Raw genomic sequence first — 14,853 nt, forward strand, 5'->3', positions numbered from 1 at the left:
TTCAGTTTACTCACCATAAGTGTTGGGAAACGGTAGCCACCCTGAGTAATGAAAATTGTGACTATAAGATGACAGATCATTAATGATTATTTTCCTGTGCTTAATTTCAACCAAATTTATTCAGAATGTACATTCAAACCAACAGGCAACATGTTTTAACTATATGTAAAATGTGAAAAATAAGCCAGCCATTTGGTAGCCAGACACTGCAGAAGGAAAACACTCTCCTAGTTTTTAAATTAATTTTAACTTAAACCAAACAATAGATCTAGTTGAAAATAAACAGAAAATCCAATTTTTATCCAGTACAGATTATGTACTGTACATTTGGGGAGGAGACACTAGTCTCCATATAAAACAAAATGAAAAGCCAAGTGCAGCCTTAGTTAGAAAGGCACTCCTGCACCTTTATAATGCCTGTGGCATGTGGACACGTTCAATAAAGTTGATAGTTGCTTCAGTATTAAATTATGTTAGTATTGAATTTAAGGTCCCAGCTGCCATACAACTGTAACCCCATTACAATGCAGTAATTTCTTGGGTGGGAGGAACAGTAGACTTGTGATTAAGGTACAAGACTGCAGATCTAGGTTTTATTCCTTGCTCTGCTGCAGACATCCTGTGTGACTTTGGGTGAGACACCTTCTCTACAGCTGTTTCTCCATCTATAAAATGGGGATGTTCTAGGAATTATTTGGGAAGTTCTTTGGCCTGCATTATACAGGAAGTCAGACTAGATAATCAGAGTGGTCTCTCCTGGCCTTGGAATCTATACTTTCTTACTTCATAGGGCAAGTGGTGAGGCTTAGTATTTGGAAAGTGCTCCAAGACCCTCAAATGGAAGTTGCTACACAAGTATTCTCAGTAGTAGTAAACTTTGCTAGACACCTGCTCGTCAAAGTGTGATACAAGAGGGGTGGACCACCACCAGGAAGTTTTAGGAGCAGCCTCCTGCCTTCAGCTATTAGGAAGGGTGAAGGTGCTGAGGGTCCTACCACGGTGTTAAGCCCAGACCTATTTTTCATAACAGTATCCATTTAATAAGTTTCTGAGAAACAGGAAGGCCACCCTCTAAAACTTCTGAATAGGAAAAAAGGGCACACGCACACACACCCCTACCACCTCCTAGCTACCCTGAGCAAGGGTCTCTGTATTTGAAGATTTCCCCAGGAGCAGAACAGACCTGCTTCTTCTTGCCAGTTTCACTGTTACCCACAGTTCAGAACAGCAACAGTGAAACTGCCCAGAACATGTAAGAGACTTTTGGAAGCCCGAAGTATTAGCAGAGCCAGAAATTTCTGTCTGTAGACTCAGGAAGGCAGAACTTCAGAGTATGACCTGATGCAGATTCTCATTAGAAAGAAATTTGTGGTTGCAGAGAGAAAGCTTAAATTCCTCTGAAGCTTTCCCCCTTACCAGATAAAATTTCCTACTCACCTTTGGTCAGTAGTTTTTTTCAAGTTCTGACAACAAATTATGTGTAGATAGAATCAAACTATAACTATGTAACTATGCTATAACCTGGAAAAGAAAGGTGGGCAGGGTGTGTGGGACCAAAGCCAAATAGTGTCACAATTGACAAATGCCCCAACATAATAATTACAGCTGTAGCCTAGATATTACAGGACCTCAGTGCATTAATTTGCAAAGCTCCCAATAATCTGGGATGTAACAAACCAAAGAAGTTAAGACCACTATTTTACATCTCTTATAAAGGGAGATGCCTCCAGAAACGCACAACCTCTGAGTCTCAGCACTATGCAAGGGCACTGGTCCAGTACTGACTGAGAAAGAGCACCACTTATGGACCCTACCAACACTAGCTCCTAATATTAACCTCCAAGCAAATCTGACCACAAAGAAACTGACCTGCCTGCAAAACTCTCTCTCAATGTGGTGGAAAGGTAATATCTTCCACTTTCATTGAACTGCATTCATATGGCTTATAACTATGTGATTAATTATAACTTCTGTAGAGCTTTTATCAATGTTTTTTCTTGGAAGACATGCTCAACTCTTTGGCACTCGTACCTTTAATGAAAAGCAATTATCAATTTGCTTTGAATAGCTGAATCTGCTTCTTTAATGCAAAGAGAGAGAAACTGATTAAAGCAATAGTCTGGAAAAGTAATGCACACAACAAAATTCAAGAATGCTGTCAAACGCAGTCCCGATTTTGAAAAGGATGACACTAATCAGAATTCTTATCCAGCCTGGCAGAAATATGTGCTTTATGGTTTACCTGGAGCTCCTTAACCTATGATACAACTCGGCTGGAAATTAACAGATGTGCCCTTACACAACTAAATTTAGAATGTTTTTTTTTGGAGCATTAGAAATGGAACACAGAATGTTACATAAACCACTTGGATGGCAACAATCTCTCACCTCTGCCTGCACTACTGAGCCACATTCAAATGCATAGTGAATTACCATATTTGTATGTTTCAGTTTGGACACCTGTTAGCTGCTTACAAAGTAGGCAAAAATAAAGTGCTTAGAGACTACTGAATGCTATTTTCTCAAATGTAATGTTGCTTTCTACAGTTGATATATGCTAAAAGCTTTCATTTAAGAGAAAACGCTTGACATGAAAGCAAATTTTATGACAGTATTAACTACTGATGTGCTTAGCCAACCTTAAGTAGGTAAGTTAAAGTCTGAAATCAAAAGTTGTATCACCAGAACTGACTCATTACACGATCAACATAGAAGATAGCAGTTTATATTCCTTATGTTGACTTGAATTTAAAGGCTAAAATATTTCCATTAAGTATGTAAGTCTGTTTCCCACTACTTAAGAGTCTTGCTCCTTTTCCATGTCTTAAGGCATAGATAAAAGTCAGCATAAATTGCATTTTTTGTTAAAGAGGAAGGAACAAGATGCAATACTTCCCGGGAGTAAGACAAAAGGTGTTCAGGTGCTGATTCCCAGAGCACATCAAGAGATTATAAAATTGTAAAACTAGAAATCAGAGCAGTTCTGAGAGAACTTCCTCATACTTCATATAAACACAGTGAGAGAAAATGAAGTGAGCTGTAGCTCACGAAAGCTCATGCTCAAATAAATTGGTTAGTCTCTAAGGTGCCACAAGTACTCCTTTTCTTTTTGCGAATACAGACTAACACGGCTGTTCCTCTGAAACCTGTCAGAAAATCTGATGGAACTGAATCCTAGAGATACAGACTCACTAAACAAATCAAGGTAGCTCAGATACAATGTGGGATAAGCTATTTTCAGAGGCATGAAGGGAAATTAAAGAAGTAACTTATTTTTTAAATGTGTTGTCTCCATTGATCCCCTCTGACAGTGCATGATCTGCCAATAGAACCCATTTCAAAGCACACACCGAAGGAACACATTATCTCTATTACCATAGCACCTGGGAGCCCCAGTCATGGATCAGGACCCCACTGTGCTAGGTGCTGTATCCAAACAGAACAATAGGACAGTGCCTACTCCGGAATGCTCCAACCTAAGTAAAAGACAAGAAACAAAAGACGGATACACACAGACAAGGAAACATGTTGCTCCAGCATTCTGGAGGCAAGGGCACACCTTTTAAATCTCCAATAGACGGGGAAGAGTCAGTGGGGATCTGCAGAGGGAACAAGTTCAAAACACAAGGAGTACTTCAATAAGTATACCTATTATTCCTTTGTGATACTGCTCCGCACAAATCCCTCTGTGAGATACCAGTTAGCAGTGACAATCTTTAGGAAAAGGGCTGACTACTGTTAGTTGAAAAGAAACTTGAACATTTTCTCCTAGAATAAAGCATTCAATGGGATTTGTGATGAATACTGACAGAGTGATGCTTTGGAAAGGTGGGAATCAACTATAGGTATCTCAACAAATGGCACACAACAAAAAGACAATAAAGAAGCTGCTATCCACTCCTCCCGTAGAAAGAGCTTTAAGTTCTTCTCATATAGGATCTTCACTAAGCAGAGACCATCTGTATCAAAAATGGATCTGTTTAGAGTGCATCTGGACTGAAAAGTACTGGCTCTTTTCTCTAATTATACACCATAATAAAATTGAGGATTTAAAAAACTTTCTACTGCCAAGGAAATAACCCAATAGCCTTCTTCATATTCAAGGGGCTCCACCAAGTCTAACATGGAAGATCAAGAGGCTCAGCAAAGTGTTTGCTTTAAAGGAAATTTGGAGGCCACCAGAGTCAAGATTTTGGAATAGGATTTTAGAACTTAATCCCTAGAAAATTTGTACAAGGAAGATCCGTCACCAAAGCGTACAGTTATGAATCTCTCCTGGCATTTGCTACAGTTGGAAGGGAAGGATCTTTCAATAGAGGTGCAAGAAGGAGCATGTGTCCTCATACAACTGAGAACCAAAATTTTAATCCCACATATTCCCAGGTTATGATTTTGAATATACACATTGATCAAACTTTGTACTGGGGATGTGAAATATTTGTCTATACAATACTGACATAAATCCCAACGTAGGGAGAAGATGAGGCTCAGTGTCCATTCTCTCAAAGCAGGAATGGGGGTATAGATGGATGTGGGGACTTTTGTTTCTAGGATGCTGGAGCACTGTGACAGGCACACATTCTTCCAACAGCTAGCTGCTTTGAAATGGGGTCTGTCCCCACGGAGCAGGAGACAATCTCACAGTGGAGATGTGCAGAAGCAATGTCATGAAGAAGAAACCCTGTTCCCAAAGTATTGCACCAGTACTGCAATTCTCTAAATGCATCCGATGAAGTGAGCTGTAGCTCACGAAAGCTTATGCTCAAATTGGTTAGTCTCTAAGGTGCCACAAGTACTCCTTTTCTTTTTTCTATATTCCAGGTGTTTCTTGCCCATTTCAGCCATCTGAAGGACAGGTTAGGCAAACCTTCTGTTTTTTACAATCTGATTTTAACACTCCTGTGCTGTACTTTACAGACAGGCCCTGAATCCACAACATGTAATAAAATCTTCACTTGCATAAAAAGCACTCTGATCTCATACCATTCTGTTTAGAAGACTTTTTCCTTCCTACAGTGAAACTCCAAGTGCCGCCTTGGTTTTGCTGGTGATACAGGAGACTGCATATACTCCATTTGGAGAAGCGCACCTTGTGATTTTTTTTTTTTTAAATATACTGATCTCGCTTTAGTCAAGACTATTTCAAATCATTTTCAAAATTTCAGTTTCAAGAGGCTCACATTAACTTCTGCAGCAGCTTTTATATTGCTTTCATTTATGCCTAAAATATGTCTAACTCATGTAAGGCCTACTAAGTTCCTACCTTAACTTTTCATGTGCAATTTGTAATATAATTATGCAACAAACTCAGATCTCATTTCAATGTGCAGTTTCTATAAATGTTACCAAAGTGCATTTAACATTCAACAAATCCAAAGCATTTTCCACTACTGCTTACTCTTCACTTTGCACTAACAGTAGATCACACTCCTATCATGCAGAATTTAAAGGAAATCTTCCATGCAAAAGGAAGATAGCTCATGCAAAGAGTGACATTCTTATTTGCAATAAGATGTATATTTATCACGGAAAACCTATTTAAAAAGAGTGCTTTCGTATTTTATTTTTTAACAGGCCTGTTAAAGTTTAACCATGTTGGGAAATTACTTTTCTTTGCTCTATACCGCCAGCATAAGACATTTACGTAATACACAACAACATAACTTTCCTGAATCCTGGTTCCATGGACTTTCTCCCCCAGTTTCACAGGCAGATTCTTAAATTGGGAATTGATTATTTATGCCAGTATTTTGCAGTGTCCTATTTTCTCAGACATGTTAGAGAATACTTTTTCCTCAGTTTAACAGTATTAAAAGTTAACCCCAAAAAACTGCCCTAGTTAATTCAGCCAAAATATAAAAACTTTAACAAGACAGAAAGCAGTCAAAATTTTAAAATAAGGAATTCTTTTACTTCATCTTAATCTAATGTCAAACAAGTAAACTATATACTAAACTGATCTAGGAAAGGTTTCAGAGTAACAGCCGTGTTAGTCTGTATTCGCAAAAAGAAAAGGAGTACTTGTGGCACCTTAGAGACTAATATTGTTTCATATTCTCTGTGTATATATAAAGTCTGCTGCAGTTTCCATGGTATGCATCTGATGAAGTGAGCTGTAGCTCACGAAAGCTCATGCTCAAATAAATTGGTTAGTCTCTAAGGTGCCACAAGTACTCCTTTTCTTTTTGATCTAGGAAAGACACTGATGACATTGTCATCTCTTATTTATCACTGGATACCTAATCTAGCACATGTCCATGAAATGATGGCCCTGTGACACCAGGCACTTTAAAATTGGATCACTCAGCAACATATATATATATATATATATATATATACACACACACACACACACACACACCCCAATTCTTGAACAAGCAATTCCAGGCTGCTTTGCCAGCAAATTCTGGCCAGTACAGTTTGAAAGTGCATAGTTCTGGCCCTCACAAAGAGCAGACCTGTAAATGACATCTTGAGGATTAAACTGATTGAGATGCAATGCGCATAGCAACCATTCATTAAGCAGAGTTCAGAAACAGGCCAGCAATCTATTCCACCTCCTTATCTGAGCAGTAAACAGATAATAGAGGGTAGAGGACACAGTGGAGACTATTTCAGACACATTGTAAACAGCTCTCTCAAATGTTAAGCCTCCTACAGTAAATCTCATGGAATAACCCCTCCTCCAAACACACACAGGATTTAGTTACAGCAAGTGTCTGACAAGCTAAAAACAGCTAAAAACCTATCCTAATGCAAATCTCAATGTGAATCCATTCACAGTTCTGTTTTGTCCACTATTCTCTCACCTTGAGCACCAAGAGCCTACCCCCAACCTTAAAAAAATCCACCATTTAATCATGCAAGGTTTTGGCACTGCTACTCCAATCGTTAAGAAACTCAATAACAATCTTATTCCTTTCCTTCAACTTCTGAAAGGAATCAATTTCTATTTCTGAGGGCTTTGATATAGGTTCTCTCTTAGGGAAGAGAACAAAAGTCACTTTTCCTCCCATTAAGCACCGCTGCTCATAAATAACCAGGACAGAACGAAAACGCCATAGGAGAAAATTAAACCAGCTACTTCAGTCTCAGTAGCGCAATGTGTTTCAACCACTTAGCTACAGAGATTATGGTAAGTCATGATTTCACGTAACTGTTTCCTCATAAGTAAACATTTGATGGTTTCCTATTTTGCATCTAAGTTAAACGACAGAGATTAGGGTAGACATCCTACGATTATATAGCTGAATGTTTCATCTTTTGTGTACAGTTCTTTTGGGAAATCACTGACATTCAGCATAATATTACTATTACATATTTAAGATAAAAAATTAAACTGACAATAAATTTATGTAATACAATTTCATAAAGGCAGGGTGGCTGAATACTCTCTCAGATGAAAAATGTGAGCCCCATCAAAACTTGTGACTTTACCTTTATTAGGAAGTCAAAGGTACTTGATGATTCAATGGTTCCTACGCAATTCAATGCCTTCTAAGTGTCTCCAGCCAAAGCTGTCACTTCACCTACTCAACTAAATCTTATATTTTTTTTTTTAAAAAAGCTTTTAAAAACCCAACAGTGTTGCACTAGTTGCTGCAATGCTCATTGGTGTTTTAGAGTTAACAGGCTTCCCAAACATTGCACTTTAATACACAAAGAAACTGACTTCCTATTAGAGGATGAAACAAACATCATGATGCAACAGTTACTAAACTGGTATCATGGGTGGTAAGAAAAAAAAATTCATCAAAGGTATTAGAAGGAGCTAGTAAATGTAGCTTACTTTCTTAAGCGGAAGATATCAGTTAATTAAGAACAGACCTTTCTTAAAGTTTACAGTTTTTGTGTCTACTGAACCTAAGCCATGCTAATGCTGAGATAAGAACCTACTAGTCTCTAATACAGCACCATATTACTGACTGACTTCTGTTTACAATGATCTCTGGAATCTTTGCTTCACTTACTAGAATGAACTCTATATCACTTTAATTAATACCTCCAAAGTGCCAGAAAAAAATTGGTATTCAACTCTCTTAGCATTTTCCAGTAGACATTAGTCATGCCAGCTCTTGGCTAATCAACATAAAAGGATATATCCGACGAAGTGGGTAATCATCCATGAAAGCTCAATACGTCTGTTAGTCTATAAGGTGCCACAGGACTCTTTGCCGCTTTTACAGAACCAGACTAACGCAGCTACCCCTCTGATAAAAGATATACTTGTTCCACATATTTAGCTAGAAATGCCTAATTACAGAATATTTACAATCAGCATAGCCATCTAATTAGCATATATGCACCAGCTGGTTACAAAGCATTAATTTTAAAGCTTTACATTTGAAATCCACTTAGGAATTATTTTAAGTGTCAAAATCAGCACTATCCTAATTTCTGCTGGATTCAAATGCTTTTCCTTGTTTTAGGCTATGTCTTAGGCTATCGATCTATCAGGGATCAATTTATCGCTCTACAGCTATTCTTGTGGCTGAAATTGCCTCTCTTAGGTCCATCTCCCCCCAGTGTAGACCAGGCCTTACAGGATAGCTCCAAAGTTATGATAAGGTAAGGTTGCTTAGGCCCAAAGAAGAAGTGAAGTACCTCAATCGGCTTCACTTGCTAGAGCCAGGTTCAGGCAAAACTACCTGGACAGTACAGAATGCAAACCAGAAAATCAAAGCCAAGAGTCCTTTCTTCAGAACGGGAAAAGAAAGTTTAAAAATGAATGGGTTTAATAGTAATCATTCCGATAAAAATTAATAGGGTCAAATTAAGTTCGGAGGAAGGAGGCATTTCACAGATGTTAAGGAACAGTCTATTTGCCTGAAAGGAGGAGGAGGAGGAAGATACAAGGAAAATCAGGAATCACCGGGCTTCTGCAAGAGAAAAAGGAGAGGAAGTCCATAAACGCAGTGGCCAGGGAGGGACTCCCCCAAGGCAGGCTAGGCTAAGCGCTGCGCGGCGACCCCGCCGCTGGGAAACGTGCCCAGCTGGGGTCTGCGCGGAGCCCATCTACACGCCCAGCAGCACCCCTCTCTCTGGCGGGCTGGGTTTCACCCCCGCCCCCGCATCTGGAGCCGGCCAGGAACCCGCCGCAGGAAAGGGGCCCTGGCAGGCCGCCGCCCCGCCCCAGCCGTGCGCAGCAGAGCCGGGGCGCTCCTTGCCTGGGCCCTGCGCCGGAGCCTTACCGGGGCCCTGCTCGGAGAGTCGGTGCAGGCAGCCCCCATAGCCGGGGCCGCGGCTGCTGCCCCGGGCTCGGCGCTTTGCATCCTCTTTGCAAACTCAGCTCCCCGCAGCTCGGCTCCCGCAGCGCCGGAAACCGGCCCCGCCCCGCCCCTGACGGACGGCGGCCTCCTGCCAATGGCAGCCGCCCGCCGGGCCGCGCCGGGCCCTTTGTCAGCGCGCCCCGGAGCGGCGCCCCGCTCGGCCGGCCCGCGCCCGCGCCGTGCGCCGCCCAAGGGGAGCGGGGCGAGCCGGGCCCGCGCCCGCGCCGTGCGCCGCCCAAGGGGAGCGGGGCGAGCCGGGCCCGCCGAGATGGAGCGCCCTGAATTGCCCCCGACCCGGCCAGGCCGCAGCGAGTCCCGCGCCGGCCCCCGCTCCTCCGGGCGCCCAGCACGGATTCTGACAAGGGCCTTGGGAAGGGGACTCCTTCAGGGGTGGCCCCGTCCTTTCTGAAGCGAGCTCTAAGTGCCCTCATGCCTAGGAGGAGCTTAACAGGAACGGGGGAAGCATTTAAGGTTTCATCGCTTAAAAAAAAAATAATAAAAGCTTTGTACTTGTAAAACTAACCCTCAGGACGTGAGCCACAGCCGCCCTGATTTGGTATGGTCTGCCTGAGGCTGTGGCCAGACGGCACCTTGGCGGCTGCCCCTACTCACAGCTTCACCGCACAGTGCGCCCAGCGCCGGGGGTCAGTTTCACTGCTGCTATGCAGACCGCGGCAGACCGCGCCCACCCTCCCAAGAATACAGTTACAAAGCTCTTCCCTGCGGAATTACTCAAGGGGAAAGGGGCTTAAAAACACAAACTAAGGGAGATTACAGACCTGTTCCATTCCCCTGAAGCAGGCAAAAGTAGTGGAAACCCTTCCTTCCTTTCCACTCATCCCCCTACACACAAAAGCATGGTAAAGTAGCAGACACCTCCTTTTTGGCAGCATTCAGAAGGTCTGGGAGGAAGGGTGCAGACTCCCCTTCCAACAACTTAGTGAGGCAGTACACACTACTAGCCCGACCAGAGCTGAAAGCTGCAGGCAGGGTCCCCGAATACCACCTCAGTGGCTATCCCGGCCTTTTCCTGCTTCCAGCCACTAGAGATGACAAGAGGTCTGGGCTCCTCACTGGAGCATGGGCTCTGGTCCTTGCTCTCAGAACCCCATACCTTCATCTTCTGTATCCCTCCTTATGGCTGATAGGGTTTAGGCCTCCAGCTAACAAGTAGAGCCCTGTGAAATTCTTATTGTTACACTTCATTTTATCCATACAGATGGGAGGGGTTGTAGAGTGAGCCAACCCCAAAGATCTGGGCCCAGCTGCTCACTCTGAGCACTGGGATCTGGAGCATGAGGTCGAGGCACAGCTTAGGTTTGGCCTGGCTGACTCCCCCTTAATGAGACAGGGGCATCCAGGCCAATCCTGAGCAGCGGTGCAACCCAATAGGTCACAACTGTTGGAGTAAGGATCTGGGCTCAGCTCCACAGGACAAGAGCCCCCACTGTGGAGTGAATTTTTCACTCTCTTTTTATAGAGTGTTTTTTGTTTTAGTTTGTGTTGTTTCACATTTTCAAAAACTGTAAGAATGTATAAATAAGCATCCAACAAGTGTTTCAGATCTTGTGAATTACATAGGAAGGGACTGAAGGTTCAACTTCATTAACATTAATAGGAGACCTGGCCTGAAAGATGGCTACAGGGTAATATGATTGGTACTTCAAAAGAAGCACACAGAAAAATTTCCAAATGATGTATCTTATATATAGTAAAATATAGTGATCAAGGCAGAAGCTTCCATCTTGAACAACAGATGCAAAGGAAAACAAAATTGGTTTGTTATTAAAGTTTCCAGATTAAAAAGTATACTATATAATTTTAAGTAACTGTTGAAGATGACTAAATATTTTTGTAATGGTTACCTTACAACAATTCTGATTTTTTTTTATTGCTAATGCTTTCTAATCATTCAACCTACTCCTTCAGTCCTAATTTGACTTATCAAATTAGGCCTCCTACTGGGAAGTATTAAAATTGCAGTCCCCTATTGAGACAACTACCTGTTTCACTAAACAGATATTGGAAAAGTAATGCATTCCTAAATAAATGCTTTAAATTCTTTGACATTGTCATTCAGTAAATATTTAGAAAGTGTAATTATTGGAGTTTTCCTTAAAGCATTTCACAGTAACACAACTGATGCATTAAGAGGCTTCCATAAATACTTTTATCAGCTCTAATCTTCTCTCAAAACCTGAGGACTCCAACAATGCTCTGCAATTCTATAGCACCTTCCAACATTAATGAAATAATTGTCAACACTCCTATGAGATGTGATCATATTGTACAGCTGGAGGACTAGAAGCACAAATAGATGAACTGCACAGCCACATGAGGGGCTGAGTACTTCAGCTCCCATAACATCAAAATACAGAGTTCAGAACCTGGAAATTAGGGTGTGTTCCCCTCTCTACCACTGAATTTGTGGAGAAGGTGCAGAGACCTACACCAGGTCCAAACTCACATGATCAATGCTATACAGTGAGACAGTGACAGAATGAGAACTGAACTCTGATAGTCAAACTTCCATACCTGTGCATTAATCACTGAACTGTAAGTGATTGTTATAATGGGAAGTTACTTCTGCTTAATTTTGGTCTTGATATATTTGCTGGAGGAAAAATTTATTCTAAAATGTTCTTTGAAGTCAATGTGATATTTGTTGAGAAATGTTGAACTAATTTTATATGTTAAGTTTTTCAAAACACTACTGTAACCAACAGTTGGAATTTGAAGCAAATATATGATGCATTACCTTTAGGAATATTTACTACCTTATTTTTATGCACATGGTATGGAAAACAGAGTTTTATCTGGGCCTTCAAAGCTACAAATCATTTTTTCCAGATCCAAGTGTGTTCTTGACAGACTTAACTCTGAAAGCTTACATGTGCACACTCATGTAGGTTAAATAAAAACGTATCTTGCATCAATACTTAACTTTTACACAAAAGTTTTAAATTAATTTCCTTAACTTTTGTGTGTTTCCCAAAAATAAAATAATTCTCAAGTTCTCTATATGACAGAGACATACCAGTAACAAATCAGGAAGCTATATATTCATTAAATGGTCTACAAAATTGGGAAGGATATGCTAGTTTCCTCCCAATAAGAAAAATCAAAGTCAAGAGTAATATTTTAACTGGTAACCAGAACATTTCTATCCACTCTACTCTATTCAGTACTAATAAAATTAAGAGATCAGAGCGCTTCATACAGACAATTTTCTGATATGATAAACATTACACTCTGTTCATGCCCTTATTAGACCATTAAGGACAAGCTGAGTTCTCTATCATTGATAGTTCTAACAGATCAAGGTTTTCCTGCATAAACTGTCCAGGGTTCTAGGAGTCACTACAGCTAAGTATATTTACCCATCTCTGGTGACCTTCCCAGAGAAGTTAGATTCATAGCACTTTTTGAAAGACTGAGGGAGAAACTCCTTTGTCCTAGCCTATTACATCTCCCAGAACGGATTGTCAGTTTTAAGGATGTGTATAAGATCACATAATGGCTACGATATTTTCTTACATAGTCACTGCACTTCCAGCATCTAACTCAATGGTACGAGATTTTAATTGAGCATTTATTTGGCATGTCCCAGTGGTGTAAGACATAGCTTATGGGAAAAAACTAAGACACTAAATATTTTTAATACGACTAACCCATACACCAAGTTTTATGCACTTTCATAGGAGATACTACAACAGAATAAAATCAAATTTAACTGCCTTTTAAATAACTGCAACAGCTACTTTAATTTTATTTCAACAATAATAAGTTATTCATAAATCAGATGGTCCACATGCTAGCGCAAAATGACAAGTAAATAGAGCAGAACACATTCAAGCAGAATATAAACCCTACATATGAAAGGCAATTTTTCTTAAACATGGTGCACAGCCATTTTACAAATGTCACAAATAAACTACCAAGATGCAGGCACTTGAAGCCTTAATCTTCATTAATCCTGGGATGTCAAACAATTCTGGAACATCAAGGGAGGGAAAAAAACCTACCGATGAAAAGATACGTTGCCAAAATTGGACCATGTTAAAAGAATGGCGTTTAATAAATGGATGCAATTTCTCTCTCACACACTAGATGGTAGTATTAAGAATGTTACAGTACTTTCCTCCACTACTTTTAATTTGGTTGAATGGTTTTAATTTATATTATACATGGCACTTAAAATTCCTCAGGCTTTCATTCTTTTAGTGTGCAACTTTACTCATTGTTAGCATGTATGTGGGAAGACAGTTTATGCTATTAAGGCAATATGTTGAAGATTGATGCCATCCATATATGTGGGAATATACACCAGAATATTCTATTTACTAATCATACTCATTTTTAAAGTTTATTACAGTTCCAAAATATTAAAACAAGCACTACTAAGGTTTAATCCCAAATTTAAATCATATGTAATTGGAAACACTTTAATGTAATAAATTAGAAGTCATAACAAATCTTAACCATCAAAAGCATCACTGAGCAAATGAGCAGAAACAAGGGATAATTAGAACAGGTATAAAAGATTTCCCAAATATTTCTCTAGCCTTGGGTGGAAAACTGGATTCCTAGAGAATATTGGGAGAAATCTTATAAGAACAAAATGAAATCTTGCAACTGAGAAGCTATAGACCAGAGCAGAAGGATTTCAGAACTGAATGGGAGTAAGTATCTACAATTCCTTTAAAAAATGCTTTCAAAGTGACCTGTTCCTAAGTCATTTCTAAATCCAAACACTTGAAGCCTTTACGGGAGGGGGAAAACAGAAGTGGTATGAACTGAAAGAACATGGAAAATTGGTTAGAGATACTTTTGTTAGCCTGCTTTGGCCTTTTCACGTGGTTGGTATTCATAGGTATTGGTTTACAAATGCTCACAGCTGTGGGGAATTTAATGTTAAAGGAGATATGAATTAAGAGCTCTAGTAAGAGCACATCAACAATGTACAGATGAAAAAAATGAAAGCCAGCATCCTGGAAGAATTTCCAGTAGTTGAAGATAAAAACTAAATAAATAAGAGTAAACCTCTGAATTGTGAGCTATTTGGCAGACTTAAACAAACAACCAAAATCCTCTCAGCATTGAAGCCAACACCTTCTACTTGTATTTAAAATGGCACTCTTCTCAAAAAGCACTGGAGGACTTAGTTTCCATGCAATTCTATTATCTCACAGAATTGTGGGGGGAGAGGGGGCACACAGAGGGTGAGCAAATACAACCATAAAGAAGGAAGACAATTATAACCAACATAAAGCCAACATTAGGCTCTCAGATGGTTCTAAACATTTTTTCATCAGTTAGTGGAGATTACATTCAGTGTATCTTCTGATTATTATAGACATAAAACAGAGAAAAGAAGGCACCTTAAGATTGGTGCAATTTAAGAGACTGGTACCAAGAGAAACAATGACAGAGCAAATGGACGTTTTAAAACCATTGACCTGGCTGAATGGAAAAGTGATTGGGTAATTACAAAGGACTGTCCTTTCCAGATGTTAAGAATGTATGTTGTTCCACTGCATATTTGCTATAGAGTGCAAGTGGTGGAAATTTACCTCAGAGAACA

General features: G+C 40.2%; 1 protein-coding gene across 5 annotated transcripts in view; it reads right to left on the reverse strand.

The window, feature by feature from the left end:
* Positions 1-14,853, reverse strand: part of FAM222B (family with sequence similarity 222 member B) — a 46,683-nt gene that overhangs the window by 24,588 nt on the left and 7,242 nt on the right. The window contains exons 1-2 of one of the 5 annotated variants that reach the window (XM_075120919.1): positions 9,192-9,326; positions 8,605-8,879 (exon numbers count right to left, since the gene is read on the reverse strand). The exons of 3 other annotated variants lie outside the window; for them this stretch is intronic. The gene's annotated coding sequence lies outside the window, so the exon portion shown is untranslated. Of the gene's footprint in view, positions 1-8,604; positions 8,880-9,191; positions 9,341-14,853 lie in introns of those variants that run through there. One more of the 5 variants, XM_048824376.2, reaches the window with a different exon arrangement.

This window comes from Caretta caretta, chromosome 17 (genome assembly GCF_965140235.1).
Source record: "Caretta caretta isolate rCarCar2 chromosome 17, rCarCar1.hap1, whole genome shotgun sequence".
In the NCBI taxonomy this organism is placed as follows: Eukaryota; Metazoa; Chordata; order Testudines; family Cheloniidae; genus Caretta; species Caretta caretta.